The 22,340-nt window shown below is 40.7% G+C and overlaps 1 pseudogene; it reads right to left on the bottom strand.

Annotated features, from left to right (window-relative positions):
- Nucleotides 1–17,847: 17,847 nt before the first annotated feature.
- On the bottom strand, nucleotides 17,848–21,818 carry LOC116556582 (annotated as a pseudogene).
- Between the last annotated feature and the right edge of the window lie 522 nt (nucleotides 21,819–22,340).

The following is a 22,340-nucleotide window of genomic DNA, read 5'->3' as shown; positions in this document are numbered from 1 at the left end:
AATTAACATACACATTATTATTGGGATGTTTTGCATTATTTGGGATGAGGGTACTTAGGCTTTGAAATTCAATGTGTATTTTCCACTTGCAGCTCATCCCAAATCAAACTGGCCACATTTCAAGTGTTCAATAGCCACCTATGGCTACTGTCTACCATATTGGACAGTGAAAATACAGAACATTTCCATCATTGCAGAAAGTTTTATCGGACAGTGCTGATCTTGTTAGTTTGTATCATTTACAAACTAACTCATAACACAGGTGTTAAGAGCTTATAGTTAACAGGAAGTCAGAAGAGAACCCTAGGCTCTCTGACTAGGCTAGAACCTTGGACTTCAACTCTCCGGAAAATAGAAGCCAGGTTCTTATGGGGCTTCAGGTTGTTGATGCCAAGATTAACTTGACTGGTTGCACATCCCCCCAGACATAAGAAAGTCCAGAGGTCAAGCTCAGGTAGATCTCTTGAAGATAAGGACCAGATCAGTCTTATTCAACACTGTGTTCCCTACCCAGTTCCTGCCCCATGGAAAGCCCTCATCAAAGTTTTGTTGAATGTAGATTAGAAGGTCACCTGAGTAAGAAGTCATGTGTAAACTGGTAAAGGGACAGTTGGACCAAGGAGCCTAAAGGGGGAAAAAGTATCTTCCTGCTCACTAATCCTTTCTTATCTGACCACTTACCATGCTATCATACAAAGAAAGAGAGGTGCAGAGCAGTGAAGATAATTTTCCAGCAAGACCATTGTATTTGCCTGAAGCGAGCTGCTTTAACAATGGTCCCAACACCCATATTTAACAAGAGGCAATTTGCTCAGGGTTTTATTCCCGCAATAAATCTTACCATTTTCTGCTCCTTCCTGCCTGTCTTCTCTTCTCTGTATTACACTAATGTCTCCTTTTCCCAGCAGCAGTGGTAATAAATGGTGTGCTCTCAATGTAGAAGTTAAGGCTTCAAGGTGAAGCCTTTGGAAGCAATTCCTTTGTAATTTCATTTATGGCCATGCCATATTTTATGGTACAACTTACTAACTCTGTGGGTGGCTTTGTGTGTGTTCCAGAGAAAGGGAGAGAGACACATCCCCACTCTCCAACTTTCGCACACCCTTCCCAGTGGAATTCAGAGGTTAAAGCAACTCCTGGGTTTTTATTTTTTATTTTATTTTATTTTTAATTCTAGGTTCAGGGAGTACATGTGCAGGTCTTTTACATGGGTATATTGCATAACGGCGAGGTTTGGGCTTCTAGTGAACCCATCACCCAAATAGATAACATAGTACTTGACAGGTGGTCCTCCTGGCTTTTTGGAAGGAAGACTTTAACCTCTCCTCTCCTCTTCATGCTTGCTATCTGGCCAGCCATGATAAGAGATATTTGAAATATCACTGCTCTAGGAAGCATTCTCTAGTCTGTTCGATCCACCATAAGATCTCTTCCCTAGAACGCCTGCAGCACTGATTATCAAGCCTGGCCTATGTCTTCTGTCCACAATTGGGCAGCCATTTCTTTTGAGAGTGGCAACTATGGAAGAATGTTACTTTCCTGTCACCTTGCCCACTTAATACACATAGCCCAACCCCACCGGAGCTCGTAATTGGTTGACTGACTTAATGAATGATTGGTATACTCCATCTCCATTTTGGGGGTTCTAAAATCATCCAGTTAGTATGGCTTCTCTAGGGTGCACACAACGCAACATGCTTGGTCCACATCATCCAAGAAGGGGCCAAGAGTCCTACAACCAAGGAGGGAAGAAACTGGATATATATATTTGGGGTCTAGATCAGTTTCAAGTTCTCTCTGAAGTCAAAGCAAAACCTGACTTTGCACACAGACTCCCTCAATACACACACACACACACACACACACACACACACACACACACTCTTGTGAGGGTTCTTAAAGCGCTTCTTGAGAATACAGTCAATATATTCTTTATTGGGTACACAGTGGATGCTCAATAAATATTTGTTAAATAAAACCAGTGAAAGTGGCCACCATGAATTTGTTTATCCTGGGGAAGTTGCATGATACAGTGGGGAAAGTATGGGGAACAGCTCTGAGGTCAAATAATGCCTTCACCTCAAGTTATCTAAATGGCCCTGGGCAAATGCCTTACCTTTGAGAGTTTCAAGTTCCTCATCTGTAAAGTGAGAGTGATGATACTCATTGCCTAAAGTAGTTTTGATGATTACGTGAGACATTGCCACTAAAACTCTTGGGCACCTAATGTGCACATGGGAAACATCAGTTACTTTCCCCTCTGTCTGGAAGGTTCCTGGCCACCTAGCTGACTCCCAGAGAACTTCTAAGCCTCATTGAATAATAAAACAGGCCAGGAAAAGCTGATCATTCCTTCTTCCCTGCTTTCCTTTTATCTCTGTAGGCAGCTATTATTATACTTCTTACCCTATACTTCAACAATTTCCGTCATTGCTCTTCATTCTTGAGGTTGAGACCAAGCTTACGCCATTTTTTAAAATTTTATTTTTTTCTTTCCATCTTTTAGTTTAGGTTCAGGAAGTACATGTGCAGAATTGTTACATGGGTAAATTGCAAGTCTCAGGAGTTTGTTATACATATTATTTTGTCACCCAGGTAATGAACATAACCCCATGGGTAACTTTTTGATCCTCACCTCCTTCCATCCTCCACCCTCGAGTAGACTCTGGTGTCTCTTGTTCTCTTCTTTGTGTCCACATGTAATCAATATTTAGCTCCCACTTATAAGTGAGAACATGCAGTATTTGGTTTTTTTGTTCCTGCATTAATTCCCTTTGGATAATGGCCTCCAGCTTCATCTGGGTTGCTGCAAAGGACATGATCGTGTTCCTTTTTATGGCTACAGTCTTCCATGGTGTATATGTACCACATTTACTTCATCCAGTTCAGTTGATGGGCATCTAGGTTGATTCCCTGTCTTTGCTATTGGCGTACACCATTTTGTATCCTCAATGCTTAGCATCCTGCCTGGTTTGCAGTATGCGCTTAACAAAAACTTCATTTTCTTTGCAATAAAAAAGATTAAAAGGACACATACTGAAATTTAACAGTGGTTTTATCTATGCTTAGTTGGATTATGGGTGGTTACGTACTTTGGGGGATGGGCTTCATTTGTATTTTTCAAAATGCTTTTCCCTACAATTACCATGTTTTATTTGAGTAACAAAATGATTCTATAAAAATTAATAAATATACGCTCAGTGGGTAGATGAACAGATGGATGGATGGACAGATAGAAAGATAGATGGAGTCAGCTGGGTGCAATGGCTCACGCCTGTAATCCCAGTACTTTGGGAGGCTGAGGTAGGCAGATCACGAGGTCAGGAGATTGAGACCATCCTGGCCAATATGGGGAAACTCCGTCTCTACCACGCTGGGTGTGGTAGTGCACACATGTAGTCCCAGCTACTGGGGAGGCTGAGGCAGGGGAATTGCTTGAACCTGGGAGGCGGAGGCAGAGGTTGCAGTGAGCTGAGATCGTGTCACCGCATTCCAACCTGGTGACAGAGCAAGACTCCATTTTAAAAAAGAAGAAGAAGAAGAGGAGGAGGAGGAGGAAGAGAAGGAGGAGGAGGAGGAAGAAGAGGAGGAGGAGGAGGAGGGGAGGAGGAAGAAGAGGAGGAGGAGGAGGAGGAAGAAAAGAGATGTAGTCAATGAATTTAAGCAGCTTCCATTCCTCTAGATTCTCAATATCTGGGACTGAGACCGAATTTACTGCAGGGTGAGAAAAGCTATTTCCACTCCCCATGAGCCTGTTCCCTGTTTCCTACCACAATGGTTTTGAAGATCTCTGTCACCTGGTTCCATCCATTCTGTTTAAACTCATTCTCTGAAACACCATTCTGGTCAGGACAAATCCTAGACCCCATTTCCACCATGATCTATGTTAGGACTTAAAAAACTTTTTCTATAAAAGGGCTAGATAGTAAACATTTTAGTCTTTGGTAGCCATACAGTCTCTGTCACAATTACCCAACTCTACTGCTGTAGCGTGAAAACAGCCACAGGCAATGCATAGATGAATGAGTATGTCTGTATCCCAGCAAAACTTTATTTACAGAATCACAGCAGGCTAAATCTGGTTTGCAGGCTGCAGTTTACCAGCCCCTGATCCATGACTTTACCAATGTTGTTCTCCTTCTTGGAAGGCCCTTTCTCCTGACTGCCTATTTAAATTCTATCCATCTTCTGCCTTTCAACTATAATGTGACTACTTATTATCTACTCCCTTAGCCTGCTGCTATTGCATTGTAATTATGTGTATTCTAGTAGATACTAAATAAATATCAGTTTGCTGTGAAGATTTCTACTTTTGAGGGGATTTTTGAAGGATGTGTTGTGGAATTATGCTTGGAAAGGACTGGAATGGGCAGATGTGAACATTTTATCAATATTTATAATAATAATGTACAGGGCATTAGTCTTATAATGATGTAGTCAGCATAGTGATTCCCACTATAGAACAAAAACATCTATCAAAAAATTAAGTAGGCTACTGAACAACAACCCAATGGCAGAACAAGAAATAAAAGCCAGGTATTATGACTTATGAAGTGTCCTCACTCTATTTCTAAAAGCTAAACAAAAAAATAATAATAGCAACTTCTGTTGGGGAATTTAAGACCCAAAGGCTTAGGAGTTTTTAGTGTCCTTGGACAAGCTGGGAGGATAATTCAAATCTCACCACTGGAGATATTAAAGCTTCCCCTCTAAATTAGCCACCATATAGCAGTTTGTGCAGAAATCTGGCTTCAACTTTCATTTTTTCCTGATCCGTGAACACTGTGCCTGCGCTCTTGGCTCTGTGAGATGGGCTAAAGTTTATACTTAGAATCACGTGGTAGCTCCAACTAGCTCTCAGCAAATGTGACTGAGTAGTCCATAAATGGTCCTTATTTGGTGGCAAAATGCTTGGCTCCCTCTCCCTAAACAGGAAATAATACAGAAATTGTGCATTACAGTCCCATGCCACCGAAAACACAATTTCTTGGCTTTTAGAACCACTTGCTGACAGAGCAGACCCTTAGAGAGCAGAGATGGAAAGCCTGTTGACTCACACTCGGGGCTTTCCTGAATATTTCACAGCCCTGTACTTTTCACCAGCAGCAGCTCTGTTTGTGAGCACACACCATCTGGCCCCAGAGCCGCTGGAACTAAATAAAAGGAATACATTTGAATAAAGCCTTGACCTGGGGTTTTAAAACACACTTCTTATGGCTCCCCTTGGAATTTAGACTTAATGACTTCTCCCTTCCTTCCCCTCAGTTCATTCTGATCATACCACATCTTTTTAAACAGAGCTAGTGTATCCATTCATTGATTCAGTCACTCATTCATTCATTCATGCATTCAATAAGTAAGTAAAGTATATATTAAGCACTTCACAAATGCCAATACTTCAGACAGAGTAGTGTAAAAGTTAGATGTGGTCCCTATCCACCCAGAAGTCACAGCTGAGCAGACAAGACAGATATTAAACATTTACAATTGATTATGAGGAAGATTATGTTTGGGATAGTACAGTGTGCTATGGGTAAGATAAATGTCTAGTTTACTACCCAAACCTAGATGCTTTTGAGAGTAAAAAGAGGTGCTGTAGATAACTATTCAAGAACAACAAGTTAAACCAGAATTGTCCTGGACCACGAAGGACATATGGTTCCTCTAGCTTTGTCCATTCAGCAAAGGGCCTAATTCAGTTATTGGCCTGTTTCCTCTCCTCTCTCTGTTACCCTGTTCCTACCTTCCCCTGTCTCCCCCTGCTTTTGTTCCTTTATAGGATAGCAGATTTCAGTGACATGACTGATGGAGCCCATTGATGTCAATGATTTAAAAGCAGTGCTTGGCAGTGTTTCCAGGCATTGGTATGTCATCATTTCCTGCTACTCCAGGTTACCTTGAGAGGAACCTTCACCACACTGAGGCTTTAAATCTTGACTTCTGCCTTTGAATCCAGCTCCCTTCCCACATATCAAGAATATAGCTGGACTTCTGCCCAGGACTGGCCTGTGATTTTATACTCTGTAGCAATATGAGGAGTAGGGTGGTTTTGGTGTTCTGGCAGCTGTTTCTTTGGGGATGGTGGACTTCTAAAAACCAAAAGCTCAGTCTGGCGTGGCAGTCACCTAGAGGGCATTTCAAAGGTATAAATACCTCACTGACAACCTATCATTTTGCTCCACCTGTAAGTCTGAGCTGTGGAAGATTTCTCTTTTAATTATCAAGGGTGGACCTGAAAAAGTGTCTCAGTGATGGCATCCTTGGGGCATGTGGAAGATGCTTGTGAAGCTTTGTCCCATAGCCCCTATAGGCCCACCTCTGAGTTTACCTGCAGCCACAGTAGATAATTCCTGGAAGGTTGCCAGCTTCTCACCTCAAATGACTACTAACCTTCTGCCCGAGGCTTCTAGCAGTCCCTCCTGGAGCTTACTCAACACACACAAGATAACCTTCAACCAATTAAGGAGTCAATGGATATGGTATTCAGGATTGAAAGGGAACTCAATTACCCTTGCCTCCTGGTTTTCATGCCCTTGTGCAGTCCTCCCCACAAAAAGAAAATAGGGCTGACCTTTGCAACCAATATAATATAGCAGGAAATAATGATGTGCAACTTTTTAGGTTGGATTACAAAACGCATTGCTGCTCCCACCTTGATATCTTTTGGATCACTTGCTCTGGGGAAGCCAGCTGACATATTATGAGGACTTATAGAAAGGGCCATGTGGTAAAGAGCTAAGGCCTCCTGTAACAGCTAGCAACTGAGTTGTCAGCCAGGTGAGTATGCCATCTCAGAAACAGATCTTCCGACCCCAGTCAAGTCTTCAGATGACTGCAGCCTTAGCTAACAGCTTGATTGCAATCTTAAAGGGAGACCCCCAAGCCAGAACCATCCAGCTAAGCCAACCTCAAATTCCTGACCCTTAAAAGAGTGAGAGAGTATAAATGTTAATTGTTGCTTTAAACTGCTACATTTAGGGTAATTTGTTACACAGCATTAGTGAACTAGCATGGTAGATAAACACCCTAGTTTCTGTAGAAGCACATTCCCACCTGGTTTCTCAGGCAATCTTCAGTGGGATTTAGCCCCAGTTGTCCACAGTGGTAATCTTCTCACTGTATGCTTTTTATTTGTTTTGTATATTTTCCTTCTCTGTGTCTCATTCTCCCTACTTCCTCACTTTTGTTTCCTGTTATTTTCTCCCAAATAAACTACCTGCCCTCAAGTTCTTGCCTTGGCATCTTCCTTGAGGCAACCAAACCAAGATAGGTTATCTTGCCATATTCATGGATCAACTTTTCAAAGGAAGAGCAACTTTTGTAAACATGTTTATGTCTTTAGGAAATTTTTATCCTAAGTATTGTCTTTATTTTAAAAAAATCCTCCCATGTTGTATGATTCCATTTATATAAAATGTCCAGAACAGGCAAATCTGTAGAGACAGAAGATAGATTAGTGGTTTCCTTGGACTGAGAGTGGGAATGGGGACTGACAGCAAATGGCACAAGAGGTCTTTGGATGTGATAGTGATATGGTTTGAGTCTGTGTCCCCACCCAAATCTCATGTTGAATTGGAATCCCCAGTGTTGGAGGTGGGGCTTGTGGGAGGAGACTGAATCATGGGGGTGATTTCTCGTGGTTTAACACCATCTCCCTAGTGCTATTCTCATGATAGTGTTCTCATGAGATCTGATTGTTTAAAAGTATGTGGCATCTACCCTCTCTCTCTCAGTCCTGCTCCTGCCATTTAAGATGCCTGCTCCCACATTGCCTTCTGCTATGAGTAAAAGCTCCCTGAGGCCTCCCCAGAAGCAGATGCTGCCATGCTTCCTGTACAGCCTGCAGAACCATGCATGAATTAGACCTCTTTTATTTATAAATTACTCAGTCTCAGATATTTCTTTATAGCACTGTGAGAATGGAGTAATACAGATGGGAATCTCCTAAAACTGGATTGTATTAATGGTTGCACAACTCTGTATATTTGCTAAATGACATTGAATTATATACTTTAAACAGGTAACTTTTATACTTGTTTTTGCCTTTATTATACTCCAGTAAAGCTGTTTTAAAGAAAGAAAAATAATTTTCATGGTTGAAACATGTATAGAAATGGTGGGTGGAGGGAGGGGAAGTGGACAGAGAAAAGTGAAGGAAAGAAGTCCTATTGCTAGCCACTTTAGTTTCATAAGAACTGGATTTACTACAGTCTTTTTCAAAATAAAATCAACAGATTTGATAGAGGCCAAGTAATAATTAGGCCACTTAAATATGGAAAACTAATATCAAAGACAGGATATCATGTTGGCTTTGTCTAACCACAGGAGTCCCCTATTCCACATACCCAGAAATGCCAAAGATGTGGTTTAAGAACCAGTAGCCATGTCTGATATATAAGAACACTCTTTGGACACTTGCCTTAAGAAAACCATCAGCAACAGCCAACCCTTGTGAGGTATGAGGTGCAATGGGTTAGGCTGTAGAATTCTGGTATCTAAACTCCATGATGAGAAGGAAGAAATCACCAATAGTAGTCCTTCCTTTCCCTAGGGCTGAAAGAACCTAGGGGCACACACACACCTTCTTTCATTCCTCTTGATGGGGCTTCCAAGGAGAAACAGTATCTCCAGAGACATAAGGAATATAGGGCATTCTATAATAGGTACTGCCTTCCTTCAGTTTGGCCAGGCCAGGCTCAGGAAAGGAATGAGAGAAAGAATAGGAGACTTACTCCTTCACTACATGTTTCTTTTCAGAACTTGAAGTTCCTACAGAGCATCTGAGTAAAGGTCTTAACTGACTGTACTGATATCAGGACATGTTGGGAACATTTGTTATGGATATGGGGGAAGAGGTAAGAGACGAGAGACACACATATAGAAACACATAGACATGCAAACATATATGCACTGGCTGCTCAGTTGTATCAGTTAGCTTTTGCTACATCACAAGCCACCCCAAAACTTAGTGTCTTAAAACAGTCCCCATTTACTTAGAACACAATTCTGAGGTTTGTCCGAGTAGTTCTTTTGGTCTAGGTTGAGATATCTCATTTGCCTGCAGTCAGCTAATGAGTTATTGAGAGACTGGATGACCTAGCATGGCCTCATATATGTGTCCAGCATTGGCAAGCTGCTGGTTGGGGTGATGAAGGCAGCTACATGTTTCTCACCATCAAGCAGTCTAGCTGGGACTCAGCGTTTCAGGAGCAACAAGAGAGAAAGCCTCAATGCACAAACACATTCCAAGAGTCTGCTTGCTTTATGTTTGCCAATGTCTAATTGGCCAAAGTAGGTGACATGACCAGCCTAGACTCAAGGGGTGAAGAAAGAGATGCTGTCTCTTAATGGGAAGATTTGTGATGCCACAAGAAGGGGAAGTATATGGGGGCCATCATTAATATAACCTACCACACCTACTTGTTTTTGCTTTTCCAATTTTCTTCTCATTTAAGATCTGCAGGTTGTCATCCTTCTTCTCACTTGCTAGAGAATGTGTTTTGTTCAACAGCTGTTCTAGCAGCTAGAGAATATAATTTATTTTGAGATGAACCATTTTGCCCTGATATTAATTAAACTCTAGCTCTTTCTTTTGAAAAGAAAATTCTCCATTTCTCTATTCAAATATGACTGCTGTATAGATGTCCCCAGAGTCTGGTTGCAAGCCAAATATAGGATGCCATTCCGAGGGACCTGTTGACAGTGTGGACTTGGCTCACTGGCCATGGAGGGCTTGGAATAAAGAAAAATGGAAGAGTCAATGTCATGAAAGAAGAGAGAGAAAAAGGAGAGGAAGTTCTCAGTTAATAAAATTGGCATTGATGCCACCATGAAGGAACACTCAAGCACATACCACTCAACACCTCAGAAGGAATTTGTAGCCTGGAGACCTTAGCTGCATCTTTTTGAAGGTGATTCAACTACATAGGAGATGAAGGTTTACTAATCACAGTGGAGGGAGAATACTCTGCATTCAATTGCATACTGTCATAGCCAGTCAACACTATTAGGGTCTGTGAGGGAAGTGGGAAGAAAAAAGATTATTGGATAATGAAGGTGAGTAATGAAGGTGAGCAGAAAAGGGCACATATGGCTAGGGAAGATTTTCCAGGAAAGGAGAGAGACTTGACACTTCAGCCTCAACTCCCCACTGTGAGACAAACAAGTGGGGGAAGAAACAGAGCCCTTTAGCTGGCTTCCCTCCTACTTCACCCTGCTCCTGAAGCACATGCAGCTCTATCCTAACTTGGTATTGAATAAGGACTCAAGAACTGTAAATAATCCTCTTTCCCAAAGCTGATCAGACCACGGTGTGCGTGCATATACACAGGAGAGATGCAGGATAGACCAGAGTAGAAAAGGTCTCAGTGAAGCCTGAAGAATATTGGTGTTCCCTCAGGACATAAATAAAATGGTTCCCCAAGCAGTCCCTTGGGGGATTTGAGGGCTTGCTCTTTGGGGTAAAGACTGCCAGTTGTCCATTACAATCCACTCCCTCCTTCTTCCTAGGCACACAGCTTGACTACACTTCCATGTCCCTTGAGATTAGGCTTGGTCATATGGTTGAATTCTGGCTAGTGGAATGTGAGAAAAAGTAACGTATGCCACTTCCAGAATTAGAATATAAGATGGTACGTGTGTCTCCATGCTATCTTTCTTCTTCCCACCACCTGGTACCCACAGCAATCTAGCTTCAACTATATGGATAACAACAATACCTTAGGGAATGGCAGAGCCACACAATAGAAAGACCTCGGGTTTCTGATTGACTGTGAAGGAGATTTGCTTCACCAATCTGGATCATGCACCTCTGAATTATTACCTGAAAGACAAATCCTCTATCTGGTTCTGTAGTCTATGGTGTTGTTAGGTGTCTTTGTCACAGCATGTTAGCTTTTATTCTAACTGATGCTTTCATTCATTCAAACTAAATATTATAGGGTCCCTCTGGAGAATTCTCCTCTGGCCTTGAGGTCATTAGAACTATATATGCAACCCTGAAAAGACTGTAGAATGATGGTTCTATTTCTGCAATTTTCTTGGTAAGAGGGAAAAGAGTTGTTGACATTGAACCTGGCTCAGCAAAACTGCTTCAAAACGTATTTTTTCTCCCCAAAGCTTACGCCTTGTGGCAACCATCTTCTCTCTGTGTGTTTTTCTTTCTTTCTCTTGCTTTTATGCTAGCACCTCAATGTACACACACTCTCTCTCTCTCTCTCTCTCTCTCTCTCTCTGCCTCATATATTTGCTATCCTTCTAGAGCCTCCTCTTCCTTCTAGACTGGTCTCTTTTGGCTTCCCCTATTTGTAGTCTTTATCAGCCATCCAGGTCACAAAAACAAAACATCATCCTTAACACCTGCCCTTATCAGAAGGCAGAAAAATCAGTGAAAAAAAATATGTTAATGTTTTGTAGTCAAGAGAAACAAAAATAACTTAATACTTCTCCCTGTCCTACATAGGGAAACAAATTCTAATTGAGCATCTATAATGAACTCACAAGACAAGTGTAGAACCATCTGGAAGGAGTCTTGAAGAGCAGCCAATGGGGAAGATTAAAGGTCAGAAAACTACTTGCCTCAAAATTATTAATGAAAGAACCAAGGCTAGATCCTGGTCTCCTAATCACTCATGCTTAACTTCTAGCCCTACGCTATTTCCTGACCCTCCCCTATTTCCTGCTCTGAAACTTGCAGGAGAATGCATGAGGCACCTCCACAGAACGCTTGCTGGAATCTTAGTGCTCTAGCCCCAGAAAGCGGGCAAGGTGAGGACTGGGGAAAATGGGTCAGTCACAAAGGCAACCAGAGCAAAGGCTTCACATCTACCCTACGATCCAGCAATTTCACTCTTAGATATATACTCAACAGAAATGAAAATATATGCCCATAAGAAGACTCATTGTAGCTTTATTAAGAATAGATGAAAACAAGAAACAATGCAAATATCCAACTTGATGAGAATTTATAAACAAATTATGCTATAGTCATACAATGAAACACAATCCAGCAATAAAAAGGAAAGAACTACTGATATACACAACATGGATAATCTCAAAAACATTATACTGAGTAAAGAAGCAAGACATAAAAGAGTACATACTGTATAATTTAATTTTTATGAAATTCTGGAACAGCCAATTATAATATATGATGATAGAAATCACAATAGTGATTGCCTCTGGTGAAGAATGAGGAATGACTGCAAAGGGGCACAAGGGAACAATCTATGGGTGATAGAAATGCTCTATATCTTGATTTGTGAGGTGCTTATACAGGCATATACATTTGTTAAAGCTTATTGAACAGTACATTGAAGATCTATGTATTTCACTATATGTAAATTATATATCAAACAAACACACACCTAAAAATAGTATTGGAAGAAAAAGACTATTAAGAGAAGAATGAGGAAATACAGAGAACACCACAAAGATATTCCTCAAGAAGAGCAACCCCAAGGCACATAATCGTCAGATTCACCAGGATTGAAATTAGGGAGAAAATGCTAAAGGCAGTCAGAGAGAAAGGCTGGGTTATACACAAAGGAAAGCCCATCAGACTCACAGAAGATCTCTCAGCAGAAACCCTACAAGCCAGAAGAGAGTGGGGGCCAATATTCAACATCCTTAAAGAAAAGAACTTTCAACCCAGAATTTCATATCCAGCCAAACTAAGCTTCATAAGTGAAGGAAAAGTAAAATCCTTTATGAACAAGCAAGTACTCAGAGATTTCATCACCACCAGGCCTGCTTTACAAGACCTCCTGAAAGAAGCACTAAACATAGAAAGGAACAACCAGTACCAGCCACTCCAAAAACATACCAAATGGTAAAGAGCATCAACACAATGAAGAAACTGCATCAACTAATGGGCAAAACAGCCAGCTAATATCAAAATGGCAGGATCAAATTCACACATAACAATATTAACCCTAAATGTAAAAGGGCTAAATGCCCCAATCAAAAGACACAGACTGGCAAATTGGATAAAAGCCAAAAAAAAATCAATAAATCCAGGAACTGCTTTTTCAAAAAGATCAACAAAATAGACAAGACCACTAGCCAGATTAATAAAAAAGAAAAGAGAGACTAATCAAATAGATGCAATAAAAAATGATAAAGGAGATATCACCACAGATTCCGCAGAAATACAAAACATCATCAGAGATTATTACAAACAACTCTATGCACATAAACTAGTAAACCTGGAAGAAAAGGACAGATTCCTGGACACTTGCATCCTCCCAAGCCTAAACCAGGAAGAAGTCAAAACCGTTTAACAGACCAATAACAAGAACTGAGGTTGAGACAGCAATTAATAGCCTACCACCCAAAAAAAGTCCAGGTCCAGATGGGTTCACAGCCAAATTCTACCAGATATACAAAGAGGAGAGGGTACCATTCCTTCTGAAACTATTCCAAACAATCCAAAAAGAGGAAATCCTTCCCAAATCATTTTATGAGACCAACATCATCCTGATACCAAAGCCCGGCAGAGACTCAGCAAGAAAAGAAAACTTCAGGCCAATATCCATGATGAACATAGATGCAAAAATCTTCAATAAAATACTGGCAAACCGATTGCAACAGCACATCAAAAACTGATCCACCATGATCAAGTAGGCTTCATCCCGGGGATGCAAGACTGGTTCAACATACGCAAGTCTATAAACGTAATTCACCACGTAAACAGAACCAAAGACAAAAACCACATGATTATCACAACAGATATAGAGAAGGCCTTTGACAAAATTCAACAGCCCTTTATGCTAAAAACCCTCAATAAACTAGGTATTGACGGAACGTATTTCAAAATAATAAAAGCTATTTACAACAAACCAACAGCCAATATCATACTGAATGGGCAAAAACTGGAAGCATTCCCTTTGAAATCTGGCACTAGACAAGGATGCCCTCTCTCAACGCTCCTATTCTATATAGTATTGGAAGTTCTAGCCAGAGCAATCGGGCAAGAAAAAGAAATAAAGGGTATTCAAACAGGAAAGGAGGAAGTCAAATTGTCTCTATTTGCAGATGACATGATCCTCAATCAGTCTCAGCCCAAAATCGTCTTAGCCCAAAATTGTCTTAGTCCAAAATCTCCTGAAACTGATAAGCAACTTCAGTAAAGTCTCAGGATACAAAATCAATGTGCAAAAATCACAAGCATTTCTGTACACCAATAACAGACTTAAAGTGAGCCAAATCAAGAATGAACTGCCATTCACAATTGCTACAAAGAGAATAAAATACCTAGGAATACAACTAACAAGGAACGTAAAGGACCTCTTCAAGGAGAACTACAAACCACTGCTCAACGAAATAAGAGAGGACACAAACAGATGGAGAAACATTCATGTTCATGGTTAGGAAGAATCAATATCATGAAAATGGCCATACTGCCCAAAGTAATTTACACATTCAATGCTATTCCCATCAAGCTACCAATGACCTTCTTCACATAACTGGAAAAAAACACCTTAAACTTCATATGGAACCAAAAGAGAGCCCGCATAGCCAAGTCAATTCTAAGCAAAAAGAACAAAGCGGGAGGCATCACACTACTGGACTTCAAACTATACTACAAGGCTACAGTAATCAAAACAGCATGGTACTGGTACCAAAACAGAGATATAGACCAATGGAACAGAACAGAGGCCTCGGAGGCAACACAACACATCTACAACCATCTGATCTTTGACAAACCTGACAAAAACAAGCAATGGGGAATGGAGTCCCTGTTTAATAAATAGTGTTGTGAAAACTGGCTAGCCATGTGCAGAAAGCAGAAACTGGACCCCTTCCTGACACCTTACACTAAAATTAACTCCAGATGGATTAAAGACTTAAACATAAGACCTAACACCATAAAAACCCTAGAAGAAAATCTAGGCAAAACCATTCAGGACATAGGCGTAGGCAAGGACTTCATGACTAAAACATCAAAAGCATTGGCAACAAAAGCCAAAATAGACAAATGGGACCTAATCAAACTCCACAGCTTCTGCACAGCAAAAGAAACAGTTGTTAGAGTGAATCACCAACCAACAGAATGGGAAAAAAATTTTGCAATCTACCCATCTGACAAAAGGCTAATATCCAGAATCTACAAATAACTAAAACAGATTTACAAGAAAAAAACAAACAAGCCCATTCAAAAGTGGGCAAAGGATATGAACAGACAGTTTTCAAAAGAAGACAGATGATGCCAACAAACATATGAAAAAATGCTCATCATCACGGTCATTAGAGAGATGCAAATGAAAACTACATTGAGATACCATCTCACGCCAGTTAGAATGGTGATCATTAAAAAATCTGGAGACAACAGATGCTGGAGAGGATGTGGAGAAGTATGAACACTTTTACACTGTTGGTGGGAGTGTAAATTAGTTCAACCATTGTGGAACACAGTGTGGCAATTCCTCAAGGACCTAGAAATAGAAATTCCATTTGATCCAGCAATCCCATTATTGGGTATATATCCAAAGGATTATAAATCATTCTATTATAAGGACACATGCACACATGTTCATTACAGCACTGTTTACAATAGCAAAGACCTGAAACCAACCCAAATGCCCATCGATGATTGACTGGACAGGGAAAATGTGGCACATATACATCATGGAATATTTTGCAGCCATCAAAAATGATGAGTTTGTGTCCTTTGTAGGGACATGGATGAACCTGGAAACCATCATTCTCAGCAAACTGACACAAGAACAGAAAATCAAACACCGCATGTTCTCACTCATAGGTGGGTGTTGAACAGTGAGAACACATGGACACAGGGAGGGGAGCATCGCATACTGGGGTCTGTCAGGGGGAAATAGGGGAGAGACAGCAGGTGGTGGGGAGTTGGGGAGAGTAGCATGGGGAGAAATGCCAGATATAGGTGATGGGGAGGAAAGCAGCCAATTACACTGCCATGTGTGTACCTATGCAACAATTTTGCATGTTCTTTAAAAATGCAATTAAAAAAAAAGAAAAAATCAATAAAGTATTAGGTGGTACCTTTAATTTAAAAAAAAAAAGAAAGAAAAATGAACACATTAAACTTGTAAGTTTTGTTTCTTTCTATATAAGGTAAAGAAGATCTCTCGCCAGTCGCATTCCTCTCCCTTGTCTCCCAGCTTCTTCCTATCCTTGACTTTCATTCTATCTCTGATAATCATATCAAAAGCTCTCCCCTCCCCACTTAAAACCATCCTGCCAAATTTGTTGCATGCAAATGTCCAGCTTCCGCCAGTGACACAGCCCAAATGAACCATGTGTTTCCAAATCAGGCTGAAGATGAATGAGACAAGAGCAGGGAAGTTATGTTGAAAATGTCTTATAAAAATATAAATCTATACTTTTATTAAGACAAAAATTGACAATGTGGTAAGAAGTTTACACATAAACAAAGTTTTCACAGAAACCTGATACATGCCTAAAACAATTTTACAATGTAGCTCTAGATGCAAATGTAGATGATATCAAGAACTGATGGAGCTCCTGACTTAACACAGAGCATTTTGGGTATCACTTAATTCTTAGGATTTCTTTTTTAAATGCTTTTTGTTTTGTTTCGTTTTGTTTTGTTTTAAAGTGAACCACTGCCCCAGTATGAAAGTTTAATCTTCTCCTGATACAAAGGCTTTTGAAATCATTCATCTCCTAAATTCATTCAATGAAACTTGTGCTGTCAGTGACTGGACCCTGCCACCAATGGTTTCAGAGTTCAAAGCTTAAAAAACAGAGAGACTCCAAGAGTTCTCCATCCTAAGCGCATAAGCCCTTGTCTTTCCCCTACTCTCCCATCTCCTCTACCACCCTCTTCTCCTTCCCCAACACCTCAGCCATTGGCTTGGATGGCAAAGCTGATATTTATAACTTCATAATTGGAAAATAAAGAGTTTTCTTCTTTAATTTCAGGAATTAGCACCTCAAAGACAGAATGATCTGCCTGTGTATAGGCTTCAATAAAAGGTTTCCCTCCTTAGTTACTTTCCATCTGCAAAGTGGCAGATTTTGTAACTTATGATTTGGCTTAGTTCTTTGTAGGGAACAGCATTAAATTCAAATAGGGAATATCTTGACTTATAGGTTTCAGATATTCATGTTTTTTCAATTAAAAAATAATTTTTGTGGGTACATAGGAGGTGTATATACTTATGGGATACACAAGATATTGTGGTATGGACATGCTTATTCACAGCTTTCAAACGCTGTTTGAAAATAAGAACTCTCACAGTTCTTATTTATGGTGCCAATGACATATTTAATGTAAAATATTCTGGACACAGAAACAAATCATTGTCCTTTCCGTTGTTTCACTATTTCCCCAGTCAGGCCCTAAATTGTAATCAAAATGAGGCTACCCATCTCCATTTCTCCCCACTCCATCTCTCCCTTCCCCAAATCATACACCAGTAATAGCCAAAAACTACATAATGCTACACTGTAAAAATGCAGAGTTGACATTATTGGGAAGAAGGCTGAGGGTTGTGAAGATGCTCTTTGAAGATCTACAGTATCTTTTTGCTCTCCTACACACCCAATTCTGCATGTTTTGTCCTTCATAGAAGGCCCTTTGCTTTTTCTCAGCAAAGTGCAACAAAGGTTACCTTGAAACACTTATCCTCCTTCCCCTCCACTGGGACTATGTGCATGCTACACAGCTTGGAACAGTTTCCAAGCACTTGGCCTACTACTGCAGGGCACAGAGACTATACTGGCTCTTCAAAGGATATCTCTCAAGCCACCTCTGTGATGTCAACACAAGTCAAATTCCTTCCCTCCCCACTTGAAACTCCCAGCCAGATGTGACAGGGCTAGTCCTCAGGAGAATAATTCTTGCCATCATTTTTTGTCATTGCCCTCCTGAGGTAGGAATGCCCACATATGCCTTTCCTCATAAAAGGATATGACAACCTGTGGGCATTTGACATTGACTTTCTTGGCAGGGACCAGGTCAGCCTCATCAGAGTTTTCCCATTTCATCAGAAACGTGAGCTCTCCACTGGAGTCTGCAGCTCCAATAATTTGCTCAGCTCCAAAGACCAGCAAAGCCTCATGGCTTTTCCGACTCTTCTTTCTTCTTTGGTTTGCTGTCCTCTCTGTTATCTTCAGAATCAGAATCAGCTTTGCACTTGCCTCTTTCTGATCTGTCTGTCTCAGGTGCTATTTTCTGTGACTGTAGAAACTCAGCAGTGAGGTCAGGCAATCCGGGTTCTCTTCTGGCTCCCAAGAGTCATCCTCATCTAAGAAACTCCTCCACTTTAGGAGGGCTCCACTTTGCCCTTTACCAGTTGACAGTCAACAATGTTCTCCACCACATATTTTTCTTCCTTCTCTTCTAGCATCTCCTCTATTTCCTTCTTGTTTTGTTATTTCCCTATAGTGCCTACCAGCTTTCTAGTGTAAAGGGTGACACTGCTCAGAGCAGCCTCCAAGAGCCTGAAAGGAGAATGTCATGTTGGACTCACTGGGGGAGTGGCATCCAGGAAGGCAGCAAGCAGGGTGGCGGCTATGGAGCCCCTCCCTGAAGCAGTATACTGAAGGCCCCGGCCAGCAGTCCTCCCCTCTGTTGAACCTGGAAGCTCTTTACCAATTCCTGGAACACAATCCCACTGGGGAACTTCAGGAAACCGTTTGGAACAAATTGGTCATTTTGCAAGTTATTGGGGTATATACACATGAACTCCCATTCATCACTGGTTGAAGGCTGCTCATAGGAAATGTTAATTCTCCAGGACTTCTGGTCTACTGAGTGCACAGGCAAGGTGGGCTCTGGTGCCCAGAGAAAGCCATTTGACAAAAAAAAAATGCAGAAATTGGCAGTTGGAAGTCAGATAAACATGAACAGAAATGGTAAGGCCTGACCAATTAAGGGTGAAGCATTAACATTGTCAGCTACAAGACCTAACCACATAGGATCATATATTATTCTCCAGTTGAGTCTGGTTTCTTAATCGAGGCCCCCTGTACTGATTAGCTTTTTTTGTGTAGCAAACCACCCCAAACCACAGTGGCTTAAATCAATAAATATTTTATTTAGCTCACAATTCTGTGAGTTGACCAGGTGATTTTCAAATCTGGGCTGACTCTGCTGATCTCTGTTCAGCTCTCTCACATGTCTATACTCAGCTGGTGGATCAGCTGGAAGCCAGATGATACAGGACAGCCTCACTCACATGTCTGGTGATTGGCAGGCTATTAGCTGGGGCACCTTAGTTCTCTTCCCTGAAGCCTCAATCTCCAGCAGGCCATCCTGGATTTGTCATATAGCAGCTTCAGGGTCGCAAGCACAGTGAGAGAGCAAACTCTAATGTGCAAGGGCTTTTCAAGCCTCTACTTGTATTCTCTTTTCAAGTTTTTCTCTTCCCCTTCAACCTGGGGTGGCCTTTTGATATGCTTTGGTCACTGGGATCACAACAAATACAATGTAGGCAGAGACTTGAAAAGTGTTTGCATTTGAGGACCTACACTCTTGTTCTTGGAACTCTAAGATGCCATGTGAACAAGCCTGGGTTAGCCTTCTGGAGAATAAGCAATATATGGCCCTGTCATCCCCATCACCCCAAGTGACAGCCAGCCAACCACTAGACATGTGACTGAGGTCATCTGGGACCTCACCAACTCACCAGCCAAGTTCAGACCCATGAGTGAGCCCAGCTGGGCCCAGAAGAATCATGAGTTAAATGAATATTGGTTGTTTTAAGCCACTAAATCTTGAGGTGTTTGTTACATGGCAAAAACTAACTGATACATGGGATAAAGGAGTGAAGTTAGATTAAGTGATGTAGTAAAGCCTCACTAAGAAGAGAACATTTAAGCTGAGACTTTTAAAATGCCAGGGAGATGTTGATGCTAAGAGGGAGTGGGGAATTCAAGGCATAGAGAACAGCAAGTGCAAAAGTCATGAGATAGAAAAGGGCTTGGTGTTTTGAGGGAATTTAGAGGAGATAAAGAAGGAAGGCTTCTAGGACTGAGGACCAGAGAGAGGGAGAGAGAGAAAATTGAGGAGTGCAAGGGAAATCTATTCATCCTTTTATCAGAGGAATGAGATCATGATAGTATGTTCTATATTAGTGTCCTTCATTAATAAAGTCTTATTCAACAATACATTCTGAGTATATTTGAAGCATTTTAATTATATATTATTAATAGAGAAGATGCTAATAGAAATTATTCACATTCTTTATCCAATCTTTACATGCTTTTCATTCTCCTCTTTCTCTTCTCCCCAGACTCAGCTGCAGTAGGAGAAAGCTGGGGCAGAGGCAAACTTAACAATCCTTACAATGAAGACAAAATGAAAACTCATAAACTAAACAAGAGAATTCACAAAAGCAAAACTGGGATGTGAATTAGCCATTCAGTAAATTGGCCATTTTGCATACTGGATTTTGGAACATTGGCTTCAAGCTCTGCCCTCTCTGAGTCTTAATGTCCTCAGAAGACAGACTGGATGAAGCCTAAATCCATTCTAGTTCTTGAGGTTTTGTGAGAGTCTCATGTTTCGTGGGTATACAGGTGTGTGTGTGGTGGGGGCAGGGGTGTGCATATGAGTAAACAAATTAATTAATCTTAGGTGCCTGAAAAGCATTAAAGCAGAAAAAGAAGAAGAGGACTTGGAGGTTGAGGATGGAGTGTAAAGGAGAAGACTCACCAGGTTTTCTTAAATTGAACTAGATTGTAGTCAGCAATGAGCTGGTCCTCTAATCTCAAACTCTAATGCTTGGCCACAAATATGTCATAATCAAAGGGTGGATATGAAAATGTAGCAGAGTTGAGACCCCTCTTTCAATAATCAGTTAAATTCACCAGGCAATGCCTGAATAAGCTTTAGTTAATTTTGTTAAATGAAAGAAGAAAACCATACCATGTCTGGCATGGAAGCAGACTTCCATAAAAAAAGCAGAGGCAATGTACAAAGAACATTGAGAAACATATTTTGCCTGAGAACAAATGGTAACAAAAACTATGGTTCTTTAACTGGCTAAGTGTCATGGAAAAGCACTAATCAGGACATCAGGGATCTAGGTTTGCTTCTGCTATTAATTCACTTTGTAATAGGAAGAAAATTATGACAACTTTCTGTGCTGCAATTTCTTCTTATGAATATGTGACTCCATCAGAGATAGAAAACACACTTAGTATACATGCCACCACCATACTTGCTCAGACCAGTGAGAGAGATCAATAATCACTCATAGCAATCTTTTCTGTTAACATCTAGATGTGTCCTGAGAATCCATCTCAACACAGTGCTTTCAGTAATCACTACCAAATTAAATTAGTTGGTCCTCAAAATTAAACCTATCTACTCTTCAAGGCTAAACCCCCAGTTCCCAACCTATGGGCTGCAGACTGCTGAGAGACAATGAGGTTACTGCAATATGTTTGTCAAGACATGCTCTCCAAGCCTTGTCTGTAATATCAACAAAGTGCTATCTTATTTGTGTCCTCATTCCCAAAAGATGCTGGGAATATCTGGCCTAGGGCATTTCAAACTCTTCCTCTGCTCTATTATTTTCCACTCCTAGACTAAATTTCCCTTTCTTCTAACCAATTCCCTTCTATCTCCTTCCTTCTACTCAAGATCTTCTAACACTAACACAGATTCTTTGATCAGAAAGGAATTTCCTCATCCTCTGTGAAAAGGGAAAGAACCAGGCAACATATGATATCAAATGAGTCACAATAATCATCATTGCTTTGTCCTTGAGATGAGCTGTGACCAACTTGAGGGTCATCTGCCAAAACTGGCTCCGGGCATCACTTTCATATTTAAGGTCAGAATGCCAGGTTTCTTTCTTCCATGTCATTTCCCAGACCTTCTTAAATATTTAATTTCATCTTAGCTTCAAGTTTTGTTTCTCCTTCAGAACTTTAGGCAATCAAAGCTTAGCTTGCATCTTAAGACCCAAGGAAGTATGAAATGTGAGCTTTGGCACCATCACTTATTAATCAAATGGCCTTCAGTAGTTTTCTTTATCTTTTTGAGGTTCAGTTTCCTCATATGTAAAATCGGATAGTTGTGGTAATTAAATAATATATATAAATTGCCTAGTGCAGAGGCTGCCATATAATAGATATTCAATAAATGATAACAATAACAATGACAATAGATTAACCTATTGGAAATGTGCTGTGATGTCATGTACTCTGTTAAGCAAGTTATAGACAGCCTGTTTAATCAAACATATTTCCTCTTTTTGATAGGTTGCAGAAATGGCCACAATTCTTTGCAGCTTATAGATCTCTACTCATTGATTCTGGACAATAATGTGAGAGAAGCTACCCTGTGTGAGTTATAAGCCTAGGCCTCAACACACTTTGCAGACTTT

Source organism: Sapajus apella, unplaced genomic scaffold (assembly GCF_009761245.1).
Source record: "Sapajus apella isolate SASKATOON/1434 unplaced genomic scaffold, GSC_monkey_1.0 scaffold17, whole genome shotgun sequence".
Taxonomy (NCBI): domain Eukaryota; kingdom Metazoa; phylum Chordata; class Mammalia; order Primates; family Cebidae; genus Sapajus; species Sapajus apella.
Note: the sequence above shows the minus strand (reverse complement) of the source record. Positions and strands in the feature narration are given on the sequence as shown.